Source organism: Lemur catta, chromosome 1 (genome assembly GCF_020740605.2).
Source record: "Lemur catta isolate mLemCat1 chromosome 1, mLemCat1.pri, whole genome shotgun sequence".
Lineage (NCBI taxonomy): Eukaryota > Metazoa > Chordata > Mammalia > Primates > Lemuridae > Lemur > Lemur catta.
The window spans coordinates 15,715,179-15,731,808 of NC_059128.1; positions in this window are offsets into that span (position 1 = coordinate 15,715,179).

Below are 16,630 nucleotides of genomic sequence, written 5' to 3' on the forward strand. Positions count from 1 at the left end.
TGTAGGGCAATAGGTTTTGAAGACACAGACACAGAAACCTTCTTTTGTTCCCTTCTTAGATTTTAGAAACAAAAATTGGATATGGGGAGAAATAACTGTAATCTTCTGAGGTCACAAGTAATAAAATAACTTCTTATTACAGGAGCTGACCCTTGCACAAGACAGGCGGACCTGCAATGTTTGGAAACACCTCAACTATTTTTTTTCTTAAAATATTTTTATTGTTAGCTACTGTTTAAACTATATAAAACGTAGTTGTGTCGATTTTTGCTCAGCATTGTCGACCTTGCAGTAGCAAAATGACATCAACAGTCAAAATGAAAGCAGGTCAAGCTTACTTCTTAATGTGGGCATTCCTTCTTGTATAAATGTTTCTTTCATTAATCAGTGTGGTCTATGTGGGAAAAAACAAGCCAAAGTATAGTATTAAATGCTTAGAAATAAGAGAGATTTGTCTATTTTTCTATTCCATAAGTTATTGCTTTAACTTGAGGTTGAGAAATTAATAATTTGATTTTTTTTTTTTTGGTTTATTGAGCAAGAGGCCAAATTGTTCCCAATTCTGTGTTAAAATATTCACTGGCATAGATTCCATTAATGTTTGTAATTATTTCCTTACCACTCTCCAAACACCCAAGGATCTTTTACCCACACTACTGTTGTGTGACTTCCAGAACTTCCCTATGGGACAAATGCCCTTCTCTGTCCCTTGAATTCCAGCCTTGTCCATGTGAGTTGCTTATGCTAATTCAACAGGCAGAAAGTGATATAGGAATATTAATTTCTGCTCATTCTTTTAAGCAAATATCAGGAGTCCCTTCTTCCTAGAAACCTTCCATATATTCCACAAAATGAGTTAAATGACCCTTGAGAGAAAAGCCTCCACATAGTATACCAACTTCCACTGCACCGTTTAATACCCTACTTTAATATTAAATTTTGTTGTGCAAACTTCCTAGAATACAGAAATTATGTTTTTATTTATGTAATACTGAACCTTTCATGCTATCTGGTGCTTAAAAATATTTAGTATATGTATTTTTAAAAAATACTTTTGCATGAGACGTATCTTGAAGTACAATATATTAGAATTAAGTAAACAAAAAAGGTTTAAAAAGTGGACATAAATAAGGTACAAAATAACAAAACTCACCAAACATTTATAAATTTAAAAAGAAAGTATTTTTCAGAAGCTATATTATTAATGCAGAATTCAAGAATCAGAAAGTTATTAACCGGCTTTCTCGATGCTGAGGAAGCATTTGTAACTTAATGAAGGACATTGCAGCTCCTCCAACCAAAACTCCCAGGCCAGCCAAGAAGACGAAAATGATGTGAAAACACAATGACCAGGAAATGAGGAAAGATCTTTTCCAAACTGAACACACAGTTTAAGCTGTAAGAGGATTTAAGACACGACTAAACTCCATTGTCTCGAAAGGAGACCTTCAAATACCTAATTAATTTTTCATTTGTTTTATAGCTGTAGCAGATGTTGCATATTTTTTTCCCATAGATTAGCTTGTCACTGAGGTGCTAGAGGACAAAAATTCTTTTGTTAGATTTTGAATTGACAAAAATACTTGAAATGACATAGAAAATATATTATTTGTGCAACTCAGAATGTTCTGGTTATTCTACTTCATAATATTCATTTTAATATACCCTGATTTAAATATAAACAGAGATAAGAGATTTAAATTCATTTTTAGGCAGAAAATGGGCTAGTGTCACAGTAGTGGATTTTTATTTACTTAGTCATTTTCCAAAGGGATCACTGGGCTCAGGTGAATATTTTCACTGACCATGTCATTTATATTATGTGTATTATGCATCTAGTAATTATCAAAGGAAGAAATAGGTATATACAATTGGCTTTGAACTCAAATGTGCTGGATGAAAATAAATAGTGAGATATAGATGAAATATGACTAAGACATGGCCTTGGCAAAAACCACTGAGGATCTCTGAGCATCCTGTAAGCACCATACCCTAAGGCAACAGCTTAATGATTTGTCATATTAGTGATAACCACGTTACTTATCCGCAAAAGTCAGTCAGTGGTTAGCAGTCCTCATATATACATCCCACCCTAACAAATCTGTTAATACCAAATAAGGGAGAATTTAAATTCAAATAACCTAACAGGATAAATGGGAGCATTGTATAATGACATACAGCACAATTTATGAGGAAGATAAGACAATAATAAATATGTTCACATCAAACAAGATAATAGTTTTAATATAAGCAAAACTATGAGAAATGGAAAATGAAATCAATAAAAGTACAATAATAGTGAAGTTATTTCTTATTTTTTCAATGAGACAAAAATTAGTAAAAGTAGAAGAAACTGAATAACATTATCAAGAAACTTGTTGAAAAAAATTAGAATTTTCCAAAAAGAAAGTCTTAACAAACTAAACAAAAAAATTTAAAATGAAAATTTTACAATAACTTTCTCCAAACAAATAAAATAAAATAATAAAATTACTGAAACTCTCAATTACATAGAAACTAACACATATCTATGAAATTGTTGAATTAAAAGAGAATTTTAATTTACATTGAAAAACCATTAAAAATCAATGGAAGGAATACACATCACCGACAACCTATAGAACACACTAAAATCTGTAATTAGGGAAAAATGTATGAGCTTAATTGCCACCATTATTAGAAAAGTTTAAGATAAGATATCTTTATATCTTAAGTTTAAGATAAAGAATATTAATTTTTGTCTTATGGAAATAAATAAATCAATAAAATAAAATAAATGAAAAGAAGTTAAGGTGACTGATATTGGTAATATCAAAAGTAACAGAATAAAAGGTTATAAAAGAAAATTTTTAAAACATCAAAAATAGTAGAAATATTAAATCAATCTAAAAGCTAATTATTTTAAAATACTGATAAAATCATTAACTTTGATAATCAACAAAATGTTTATTTGAGGTAAATTTTTAAAAAATTAGGAAAGGGAAAAAGATACAGAACAGTTTCATGACTTATATGAGAATACTGTGTGTGACACAATGAAAACATATTTGAAAACCTAATTATTGAAACAGTTAATATTCCAGCTAAATAGAAATTGATAAAATTGACTCTAGAATATGAATATCTTGAATACATTGACTATAGTGGAAGCTCTTGAAAAGGGATTGAATTGCTAGCATTGAAAAAGACACAAACGGTGATTTAACATTTTAAAAGCTCAAATAACAGATGATTCGTGTGTTATTTAAACTATGTCAAAAATGGAACACAAAGAAATACTCCCCACTTTATTTTATGCATCTAGGATGATCTTAATATTAATGCCTAATGTAGAACAAAAGAGAAAATACAGAGATGAAAAACACATTGATGAATCTGCAGAAATTTTAAGTAACAACCTGTCATAATAAATGCAGAAATAGGTCAAATAATACATACAATGTTAATATTGTGGATTTATTCCATAAATGCAAGGATAGTTTAATATTAGAGATTCTATCTACATAACAAATCATATAATTTTAAGAAAAAAGTGTTCATTGTTAGAAGAAGAGATGCTTAAAAGGGCATTTGACAAATTTCAGCAACCTTTTTTTCTAATCAAATATTGAGTTAAAATAATAAGCATAACAATTTTAATGTACTAAGCAACAATAATAGCATATAGTCATGAAGATTCAATAGACAAAGCATAATGCAAAGACACATAAGAGAAAGTGAACAAAGTCAATACTTATTTGAAAGACTGAGGAAAATAGCCCATATCTGCTTATACAGATCAAGAAAAAAAGTAATAAAAGCACAAATAAATATTATAATTGGAAACAGACCGTAACAACAACAAAGCAGAGACTGAAATGTTAAGAGGATACAATCACCGTCACACCTACACCAGTGGTTTTTAACATTTAGATAAAATCAGCAGAGCCTGAAAACTAGTAAAGAAATTAAAGAAGTAGTTAAAATTATTCTAACAATTAAAACATCAGAACCAGAAAAATTTCCATGGAACAGATTATTCTAAAACTATATATATATATATATATATATATATATGTATGTATATATAAGCACAGAGTAGAAACAAAGGAAATAAACTCAGTGCCAGTTATTTGATTGCTTGCTAGGCAGTTCTCCTTCTGTTCTAGTTTTGCATCTCAGGGACTGGATGACTGCACACTACATTTCTCACACTTCCTTGTTGGCAGCTATGTGGTTAGGTTCTGCCAGGGGAAGTCACTACTGGGAATCAGAATGCTTTTGACAACACCTTCTGTAGCAATAGTCATATGAAATAGTGGGCTCCAACATAAACTATGGGCAACTATTTGTTGCCAGAAATATCTGTAATGATTTTAGCAGCAATAATAGGTATGTAGGTTCCTGAAATACTCTTGGGAAATGCAGAGAGGGCTGTCAACAGTAGCTGTAACTGCTCCAGTATATCAGCATTAAGTATGTTTGAGGGCTGAGGCTCATAGATGATAGAAGCTTCCTGATGTCTACTTAATTTCAAATTCTCATTTCAATTTTTATCCAGCATTATCCTTTCTTCAATTTGCTATGCTAGTTTTACCAATCTTTAGTGACCAATTTTCTGAATTAAATCTTTCTCTGCGTAAAATATTTAGATATCTGTTTTTCACATGGAACTTTGTATAATATAACCCCCCACCTCATTTGATGAGTCAATATAATACTTATAATAAAAGTAGTCAACGATATTGCAAGAAAGGGAAATTATAATTTCATTTCACTCATGAATATTGATGAAAATTCATAACAAATATTAGAAATATAAATCCAAGTGTTTATACAACCAAATTATGTTTAACCAAAGGAGATTTATCATAGGTGAATACAAATAGTTTAATGATAAAATAATCCATAAATATAAAATATAATCCATAAATTCTTAGACTAAAACATATATTAATTATTTTAATATCTGAGAAAAAGCTGTTTTATAAAATTCAAAATAAATTAATGCTAAAATTCCATATTTATTAAAACTAGAATGAAATTTTCTTTTCTAATGAAGAATTTGTATGGAAAATCTAAGAGAGAGATTATCTTAAATGAATAAATATTAGAGGCATTTTCTTTAAAGTCTGGAGTATGACTACAGTGAAATATTTTACAATAGGAAGAAATGAATTAATATATAGTTATATACTGTCATTTGTTAAATTTTTACAAAAAATAAGAAAAAAGCTCTAAAAGATCATATATGGCATATTGCATGACAATTTTATTTTGTAATATAAGATATAAAAACAAAAAAAGTATCTAAATGGATGAGTTAAATCTACATTAAGAAGAAAGAAGAATGTATTGTGTACAAGATTCTGAATGGTGGTAAATGAATAATGAAATAAAACATATGCTGAACATCCCCTCAAATCAGGAAAATGCAACTGAGAGTAACAATGCTCTCCTATTTACACCAATGAGCTTGACCAAAATTTTTAAAAAATGGAAAAACATATTGCTGGCTAGTGAAAATATAAATTTTTACAACATTCTTGGGTGCAATCTGTCAGTATTTATTTTAATATGTTAATAAATAAAATAATATAACCATCAAGTAATTAATTTAGGCCCAAGAAAAACAAATAAAAATCACCAAATGCAAGGATTCATGTGTAAGGATGTTTTTCACCATATTGATTCTACCCTAAAACCATAAAACCTTGAAACAACGTAGGCTGATGGTTATAAAAATTGTGGCTCAGCCATACCATTGAATGAAGCCATTAGCAGAAAAAATTTGATCTATAGAGTGACTTCTAGTATGTACATCCTATATGAAAAGAGCAATGACTGAGAGGCTGAAGTTTCTTTCAGAAATTTAAATAAATACACAGACAGGTAGATGATAGATAGATGACAAGCAGACAAACTTTGTAAAGACAAATCCCAAGAATTGGTTTTTATGACATTTGCATTTTGTCAATGAATACCATCAATAGAAAACATGACACTTTTCAGGAATTTACAAGTCACACTTTTCTCTATCAAATACAGTCTTCCACATTGATATATTTGATCAAAACAGACCATCTGCAGAGCTCGCTGATCTGGAAATTGATGTAGAGGGGGTGTTATGAAAATTTTTGGAAAGTCATTCGTCAGACTGACTGCAAGAATGCAGGAGTAAATTTTCATGGGTTCCCAATACAAATTGACAGGCTAGAACACAGATCAAGAGGGAGCATCTGAGCAGGGTTCAGAGCCCACTAGGTCCTGCTTAGACCAGGGTCAATTCAATTCCACACTTCTTGCAGGACAGGGTATACATACAGGAAGAGCAAGAGTCCGTTCTTTTATTATAATTTCCTCCAAAGCTTGAAGTCTCTAGATTTTATTTTATAAGAAGCAATATTTTCCAGGCCAAAAAATAGAGATTTTATTTTCTAAGGATACTTCTAACTTTAGCTCACAAAAAAAGACCAAGAATCAAAATGATTCTTAAGGTGTCTGAGGTTTGATAGTTGAGTTGTTAAGTGTCAGAGTCATGGAAATGGGGAGGTGTAGATTAGAATGATTGGACCATCAACGTGATAATACTTATTAGAGGCTTTCAGGACAACCTAAAGCTGTACCTTGGTTTTCCACAAATGCAACACAACTAGATAAAACTCAGAGAATTAGCTCAATGTGGTTTCTCCCCTAATGGGTATATATAAATTTTCCAATCTTCACATCAACCAAGGACAGATATTTAAATAAAATAAAAAGCCTGAAAGAATTAAAAGCAAAGAAAAACAAAACAAAACAAAGAACACAATATTCTTACCTCCTTGTTGCTATCATTTTCTACAGATGATTGAATTGGATAGAATACTTTTAGTAGTAAGTTATAAATGCACTACACAAATTTCTTTTAAAAAAAGGGAAATAATTGACACACAATCAGAAAATAACAGCAGCATTTTAAGCTTTTTTTTTTAAGGTTTATCTGTTTACTTAATGATGCCATCAAGTATGAAGCTTCCTTTCATCTTTTTGCTCTGCAATTTTGTTTTCTCAATGAAAGGCAGATTCTCCCTGTGGTTATGGATCAGTTGCCAGCAACAATCCAGGCCACTGACATTCTCATTTATATCCAACAGCATTAAAACTTCTTCTCTCCCCATCATAGACAAAAAATTTTAAACTACATTCATATTAGATAAGCCAGAATTACATTTTCTCTTCTGAATCAATTACCATGGCAAAATTGGTTTTAGTTGCCAAGTTTTCAGTTCCCTCTGAATTCTGTGTTTTCCTCAATAATAGCACTCATCATATGTGTCTATAATCTATAATGATTTTACTTCCATGATGTTTAGCATAGGATCTGATATTAAATAGGTACTCACCAAAGTTTAACAAATAAATTACTGAGTGAAAGAAAGAATGAAAGAACACATAAATGAATGCAAACAAAAATAAATGTATGCCATAAATAATAACAGGTACTATGCTTTGAATGTTTGCATTCCCTCCAAAATTCATGTTGAAACTTAATCCCCAATGCAACAAAAACTAAGAGGTGATTAAGTCATGAGGAAGGAGTCTTCATAACTGGGATTAGCAACCTTATAAAAGAGTTTGAAGGGAGCATGCTAGGCCCTTTTTGCCTTTCCATCATGGGAGGACACAGAGTTCAAAGTGCCATCTTGGAACAGAGGCTGTGCCCTCACCAGATGCCAAATCTGCCAGTGCCTAGATCTTGGACTTCCCAGCCTCCAGAACTCTGAGGAATATATTTGTGCTCTTTATAAATTATCCAGTCTCAGGCATTTTTTAAATAGCAGCAGAAAAGTCTAAGACATACATTGGCACAGAGCATTGGAGTGTTCATATAACAAATAACTAAAAATATGGAAGTGGCTTTGGAACTGGGTAATATATAGAGGCCAAAAGAATTTAGAGGTGAATGTTAGGAAAAGGCTATATTGCTACGAATAGAGTGTTAAGAGTAATTCTAGTGAGGGTTCAGAAGAAAAGGAGAGCTATAGGGAAAGTCTGAATTTCCCTAAGTGGTTGTAATCAGATGTTGGTAGACAAATGGACGGTGAAAAAAATTCTAATGAAATTTCAAACAGAAATTTGGAACAAATTATAGGAAACTGGAGGAAAGGCCATCCTTATTACAAAAGTTGCAAAGAACTTGGGTGAATTGTGTCTATATTCTAGTGTTTTGTGGATGGTAGAACTTAAAAGCAATGAACTAGGATATTTGGAGGGAGAAATATTTAAGGGAAGTGTTGGTGGTGCTGCATGGCTTCTCTTGACTGCTTATGCTAAAATTGGAGACAAGAGAAACAAATTAATAATGAAGTTTAATATCAAAAAGGAAGCAGAACTTGAAGATTTGAAAAATTCTCAGCATGCCTCTGTTGTAAAGAATAAAAAGTCATGTTCAGGAGAGAATATCAATGATTTGGCCAAGTGAACATTTGATAAGGAGATTAGTATGGATGTGAGGAAGCCAGATGCTATTCATCAGGACAATGGAAGAAGGGCACTGAAGGCATTTCATAGATTTTTGAGGTTGCCATTCTCATCATAGGCTGAGAGTTTCAGGGCCTTGAATGCAAAACTGTTTCAAGGGAGAGGCCCAGGGCACTTCTGAGACTTTGGGGTTCACTGCCTAGGGCAGCCTCAAGTCTCTGCTTTCTAAGTTCGGGTGCAGAACTCCTTGGCTGCCCCAGATATGGTTCAAGCAGGCCCAAGTGCAGCTTGATCCACTCCCCCAAAGAATATTTTCTGTGGAGAAAGGGACCCATGGAAGTCATAATGTGGCTTTGATTTCGTTAGATAAGATACTATGCCAAATACTTAGTATGCACAAGAGTGTAGATCTTAGATCTTCCTTCTTAGTCTCTATATATTTTATATGGGCTCTGGTTATCAATTTTGGGTTTATCATATGCCAGGCACTATTCTATGTGATTTTTGAACATAGATTCATTACATTCTCACAATACCACCATGAGAGGGTGTTAATATCATTCCATTTTTATAGATGAGAGAACTGAAACATGGAAAATTTAAATAACTTTTCTGGGTTCACACATTAGTAACTGGCAGGGCTGGACTTTGAAATAGGAAATCGAAAGTCCTTAAGTGTTAGGCACATCTTCTTTTCTGATGACACTTGCTGTTTCAGCCACCGCTTAAGTGCTGCTGCCATTGAAAATGTTTCATTGTTCAGATTCAGCTTTCAGTCTCACATGCAGGTGCTGTTGGTGGGTATGGATTACTTCTGCTTAAATTATTTAGACTTATTCATAACTCAGACCTTGTTAAAATATTATGGAAAAGGCCATAGTACAAAATTGCCAAGCATACATGATCTGTAGTCATTTTTACACTGTAAACACACAATATGATCCACCATCTGCATTGCATCACTTTTCTGATCTGGTTATTGATAACATCACCAGGACCGGATCCATCACTATATGCATTAGCAAGACCATATTGGATGTAGGGCTTGCTGCAACATCTGGATTGTTCTATCACAAGATCAACTGTGAGGCCAAACAACAGTATCACAAATCAGACATTACTGTATGTGCGATGGTTTCTGTGCCAAAGAATTCCATTTTTTCCAGATGTGTCATCAAGGCACCTCAAGAACTTAGTTTACATTAAGTTACAAGTTTAAAATGGGACTCCTTGCATTAAAATTGCCTTGTTTTGAGCCCACAGTCCAGGGTAAGAAAAGCGCATTAATATTAATGGTTTGCTGTCTTATGGAATAAGCAAAGTTTTACATTGTGTTCAGTTTAGATTTAAACCTTACCAAGGTTAGTTGTAGGACCATGGAGTTATTATTTAAGAGCTAAGGGTTACTGAGAGTTTATTACATGCCAGACCCTGTGCTAAGAAATTTGCATAGAATTAATTCATATAATTTTCAGAGAAAATTCAAAAAGTAGGTAATTAACTCGGATGGGGAAACTGAGCCACAAACTGAGATAAGTAATTTTTCCAAGCTCAGGCACCTTGAAACTGGCAGCATCTGAATTTGAACCCAGGTGCTCAGACCCCAAAACCCATACACTTAAATATCAAAGACCATATTGCTTACAGAATACATATGGACTTCTCTTTTTTCCTTCTCTCTTCTTCTCCTTCATTCTTCTTCTCATTTTACTTCTTCAGGGAAAATAAACTAAAATCTTAAAAATTCTTAATATGACATCATTGAAAAACATAAGCATGCCTTATTTTGAGAGTAAGAATACTAGTGGAGACGAGCAATTGAATTAAAAGACGATAATTTTAGATAGGTCTGGACCTGCTTTGAAAAGTTAATGACTAAAATAAATTAATGACTAATTAATTATTTTTGGTTCAGAAATTGTTTGGGAGCTTCAGATAAGGTTGCCAACAATAGATCTGTGAAATCTAGGAATATCTAAAGCTAATCATTTGTCCAGTTTTTAAAGCTATGACTTTTAATATTTATTTATATTCCATATAGAGATAACAATGCTATAACCTCCTCTGTGGAGGCATAATCACATTAAATCAAAATATTTAATTAGTTTTGACATTTCTCATTTAAGAGAAGATGAATAAAAGATATGATGTTACCTAGAGATGGCATAAAAGTATTGCCTTTAAATCTAAAAAATGAGAATGGGGTGGATGAGTACCTTCCACAGGAAAGAGATCATTAAGGAGAGTAACTCATCTACATATGAACTAGACTTATTTATATTTCTAATTTACTTGAAAAACTCTCTCATGTCATTCACATGATGATCTTGTTTGAGGCTGCAGCAGACACACATTTGAGCTATGGGTTACCTCCTCTCAAACTCCCCAACTGCCCTCATAGAAAAAGGCTAGCTACATACATACTATAATGGCATACTTAGAACAAGGAGAGCATGATTTCTGATAAAATATAGCAACTAAGTCATAAGAAAAATTGGAGAAATCTATATCTCCTCTCCTCCAGCCAGCACTCATAATGACCAAGGCAAATTTTACCCTCTGGTTTCCACTAGTGAGAAAATTAAGCTTTCAGAAATGCAACTGCTCATTGCTGTACACTTTCTACTTTTACAAGATATATTTTTCCTCCAAATGAGATGGAAAGCAGAATGAAGTGTTTCAGCTTGATTCACATAACAGTTGTGAGATGGAAAGTGTCAATTTGGATTTACAAAATTTATAGAATTTCCTAACGCTCATAGTTGGGTTATTCTGCCAGCATGTTCATGAATTTTTTCAGGAAAAAAAAAAGAGAAAGAAAGAAAAAACAATCCTTTGCATTTTTGCTGCTCTTCAACTCCCTCACTGGCCTTTTTTCATTGCCTAACATACATACATAATGAAGATTTAAAAATGGGAAATGCCCAACTTGTATGATTTGATTAGAAATTTTATACAGCATTGCAGTGCATAAGCTGAGAGGAGCGGAGGGAGAGCCCAGAGACAGAGCTGTTCACTTCTCCAAAAATCTTACAACAGGAAGAAATCCAGATCTAATTGACCTAAACTATGGTCATGTACCATCCTGGTAACAAAGGAGAAAGACTAAAAATCGGTGCAGGACACAAGCAAATCTCTCAGTACATTATTATATTTTCTTTGAAAATCATAAAACTACATTTGATTAGAATAAAAATATTTTCTCCCTTGAATGAGTAACAAGTTAAACCTTGGTGATAATCATGCAGAATGCTTTTTTTCCTCTTTTTTCAAATATATTTTTTCTGTTTTACAGGTGATTATGAATCTTTGTGAGGGAAATCACGTTTTCACGTTGATGAACGGTAGCCACATTTTCCAATTATATGGGTAATGAGTTCAGTAGCAATGACCCAGAAAATGGACAGAAGATCCTGTTCCAAACTAATGTTAACAGTATTTTGGTGTTTTGAAAGAGGAAAACAAAAGATTCTGGATCTAATGATGACAGATTTTTGCTGTTAATTAATCAAATTTCCTCAAAATAGAGTTCAGCAGGTGGAAATAATTACCAGTTAATTGTCTCCTGTTTATTACTCTTTGGAGATATAAATCCAGCTACTGCACTCATTTTACAGTATTTACTAAAATGATAATAACAAATAAATCAGAAACACGAATGTTGTTATAACAACAATACGTGTGTTTGCTTTCTGAGAAAGTGCAAACAGAATAATATATTTCCCCTTTGAATTAAAATATTGGCCAGGCGCCTACATTTGCCTTTAATAAAAAGTTATTTTTCTGCTGTTTGTTTTAATATGTTTAAATAGCTGAAATGAAACAGATAATGAACATTTCAGTATGAAAAAGATTGTCTATGAATCCTGAAAAAAAGACAATAGGTGTCTTTGAAGTTCAGGTTTGATGAGAAAACTACGCTTTAGGAATATGACTTTATTTGCTATGTCTAATCCAATATTCAAAACAAAAACACTCTTAGTATATGCATATGTTGATTAGATACTTGTGTATTTTGTGTATCAGATAAAAATTCCAACTCTGGAATTTAGTGTCTGTATGCAATTAGGGTTCTTATTTATAATAGTACTAATCCCTAAAGCTGAAAAGCACTAATGTATCTAAAGACCTAAAATAATTCTTAACACTTAATAAGTGCTCAATGAAAACCTTTCTTTTTATTATTATTCACTAAAAATATTATAATTGCAGATAATAATCACAGTGTTTTAAAATTTTCCAAATAGCTAAATTTTAATTTTGTTCTGAAACATTATCTTTTTTCTAAGATCTGATACTCAATTAAAATACACAGAAACACATACACGTGTGTATTTGTGCATGTGTGTATAAGAAGAAAAGTGGTAAATTTTTCTTTTTTATGTTATGTATAACCATCACCTATTTTCCCCTCAATAAATATTGTATGTATCATCCTTGATATTTAGTAGGATTGTGTAAGTCATCAGGAACGAGTTTATGTAACAAATGTGTAATGTAAGCACAGGAGCACACAGAAAGTTATGAAGCTTATCATTAGATTGTTGTTGTAGTATAAAGAATGGAAAAGAAGTAAGACTTTTGTCTTTTGCCTGTACTTTATAACTGACATGTTGTGTGAGTGTATGTGTGTGTATGTGTGTGTGTGAAATTCACAATGGCTGATGATTGGAGTAGTTAAACGTTTCAGGAAAAAGATGTGGAAAGGGGTAAAGAGCTCTTCTATGGTTTTTTTTAAAGCTATGAACACTAACTCCTTACTTTTTCCAATGAAACAAATGAACATAAAGTCAATTTATTATATATACCACCAAAACCATTCTATCTTCAACATTTATTAGATGTGACTATCTGATGATACCAAATACAAAATAATGCTTTAGTAATAAGTTATATGAGATTGGTAATATAAAATACCTGTATTTGTATACAAATTTGTAGCATCAACATGATAGAAGCCTGAAATTCTTTTTTGCAGAGCAAATATTTCTTATATGATCAGAGGAAAAAATAATAATGAATTTCAGAGCAAGTTATGTCATATCCTCTAAAATTTAACTATGTTCTTTTTAAAACTTTGATAACAATTAAATGTTCTATTTGTGATTAAGATGTAAGATCAGTAAATCTGGTATCAATAAAAAATTTGGATATAACTGTTAATTTATGTACTGACCATTTGGCCCCATTTGATAGGAACCTCCCCTTCTCTGAGTTGAGTCTTTGTGTCCTTCATAGTAACATGCTAAATTATTATTCCAAATCACTTCATAGGGTTTTTATGAACAATGAGATATTTATATATGTATATATATCATATATGTATATATCTATTTCTAACACATGATACATACACATATATGATATATATGATTTATGAAACTCTCTCAATAAAGTATACCTATGTGTATTTGTTTGTTTTTTAACTGAAAAGCCTTATATAATTTTAAAGTCATACTAGTGCCAGAATCTTGTCTGTATATTTAAAATGTAGTAATATTTCTTCTTGTTCATTCAAAATTTCCTAACTCATTGGAATGAAACTGTGTTAATTCTTGCAGCATTAGATTAATTTCTGCTTTGATAATTTCTCATTGTTGGTATTGGCTTGGGAGTTTTTCCACAAAAGTTATTGAAAGAGCTAATCAATATGGTCAATTCATCATTTGCCTGTGATGTAGCCAATGAAAAAGAGATTTCCTATATTGTATTTTTATTCCTTATAATTAACGTTTTATTTGTATGAAAGAAAATCATGTATACGATGTAAAGTAAAATTAAATGACACTATTAGTCATATAGTAAAATAACTCATACAGCTGCTTAATCCTCCACGTTACCCAAATTCAGTTTCTCCAAATTGACTTTCAACTCTTTTACGTATGTTTTTCTGATCCTTACCTCCATACCTTAAATTAATGCCTATACAATTATTTCTTGATTTGTGGAGTTTGGACATTATCTATTGACTGCCTTGTTGGTTGGTTGACAATTCAGCTCTGCTACGCTTGCTCCACTGCAATGCACTGTTCCCCTTCATACCCTCTCTCATATTTCTGTTAGAACATTTGGTTAAATCAGTAGTCAGTGTTTGCATTATTATGTTACCTAATAATCATTTTTCTACATACTCCCTGTGCTCCTGCTCCAATCTAGCCTGGCTTCCTCACTGGTTGAAGGGCACAGTTGGTCTTCTAGCTGTTTCAATCAGCAATCTTCCGTGTTGGATGGATCCCTTTCCCTGAATAACTTATCTTCTGATTTCTTAGTTTGATTTCATTTTGCAAAATCAGAACCTCTAGGTGCTTTCTCAGAAAGGACACATTAGAGTAAAATTTTAAAAGATGCTTTATGTCTGAAAGCATTTTGGTGCTAGCATACTTTATGTCAAGATTGATTTTTTTGAGGGCTGTTGCTCAGGTTCTTTGGCTCCTGGCTTGGAAGAACCCTATGCAGGGCTGGTGGGACAGAGTGATGAAAGACATGAGCAACTCACACCAGCAGCTTTTATTGCAGGTTATTTTTGCACAGAAATAGAAAATGAAACTGTAGTTCTTGAGGAGAAACGTGTCTATCTCTGCCAGTGGAGAGGACTTTGGGGTCTTACCACACTTGTACTTTTATGTCTACACTTCATGATACGCTAAATGGTGGGTGGATTGTTCATTATTTCTCCGAGAAAAGGGTGGGGAGTTCTTAGAGCTAAAGGTCCTTCCCAATTTTATCCTTATGGGGTAACTTCCACTGGTTGCCATGACAATTGTAAACTGTCATGGCACTGATGTGTGTGATGTTATGATGCTAATGTATGTTAATGGAAAAAACGTCACCTTTAGACAAGGGCTCCTAGTTTCTGCGCATGCTCCTGGCCAGAAAAAGTCCCTAACCTCAAGTTCCTGCCTTTGTGGGTTAGGTTCTAAATGCTCATTGGCCTCCTCATTGTTGCCTCCCTCCCCTTTTCCTGTGGTTAGTGCTGCCAGCCTGCACCTGTCCCTAACACTTTATTCACAGTTTAGCTAGGTATATTATCTTCCCTCTGAATTTTAAAGGAATTCAATCTACTGCTTTCTGGCTTCCAGTCTTGTTCTTAAGAAGTAGGATGCCATTGTGAATTGCATCACTTTTCATGAGACTTATTCCTAATCCCTTTCCCACACTTGAAACACTTAGTATAATTTTTTATAATTATTTGTTTTCTTACATTTCATATAGTGCCTTTATGAGGGACTTTCTTCATTCATTATGTTAGGCACTAGGTGGGTCTTTGCTATTTGAAGACTAGTGTGCTTCACTACTTGAATTTACTTATATGACTTACTACAATTCCTATTAGTGAAACATTGGACTTTCTGCATGTATCCTTCAATTATCAAACATTTGTCTCTTTTTATCTCTACTTTTTGTGTTAGCTTATGTTTTTTTTTTCCTTCATTTATAAGGATCTGATTTGTAAGAATTGTTTCTTGTGTTCTTTTGTTAATAGCACTTTTGGGGGGTATTGATGATATATTTTTAAATGTTTTCTTCTGCTTTCTGTGCTGTCTGTGAATTTTTTCTATTTACTTGTATCTCTGTCATGTCAGAGGCTTTCTTCAAACAACTGCTTTTTAGCTATCCATTATATTTAACAGCGATTCACTAAATGGCTGTTTGATACATGTGTGAAAGCATTTTTGCTTCACCACAAGGTGATACACATGTAAGTTGGTGTGTTCTTTGCAAACCTCCAAACAGTTGTGGGGGCCTTTCCATTTTTCCAGAGGAAAATCCTTCAGTTATGTACCTAAAGGTAACTAAGTGCAGACATGGTTTGGAAGAGCATCTCACCTTTCAAGATATTGTTTAATTCAATCCCCACTTTCTTTCTGGCTCTGACCTCTGGTCTGTTGTGCCAGGTTTTCCCAAATTACCATCCTCCCAGGTTTTACTCCTTTAAAATTTTTCTTGGTATCCTGCCAGGGTAGGCAAGAGTCTTTATGTGATGGGGAGAGTCCAGGGACAGATCTTTACATGACTTTGTACTCATCCATATGTTTTCAGAAGTGTGAATCACTTTTGCATTTGCTTATACTACATCCTCCAAATCCATAGCCTTTGCATGATTTTGTGGGGAGAATCAACATTCTTCTGTACAAACTTTGATTTCAATATTTTTTTTATTAAGTCATATAACATTTTTGCATCTGAT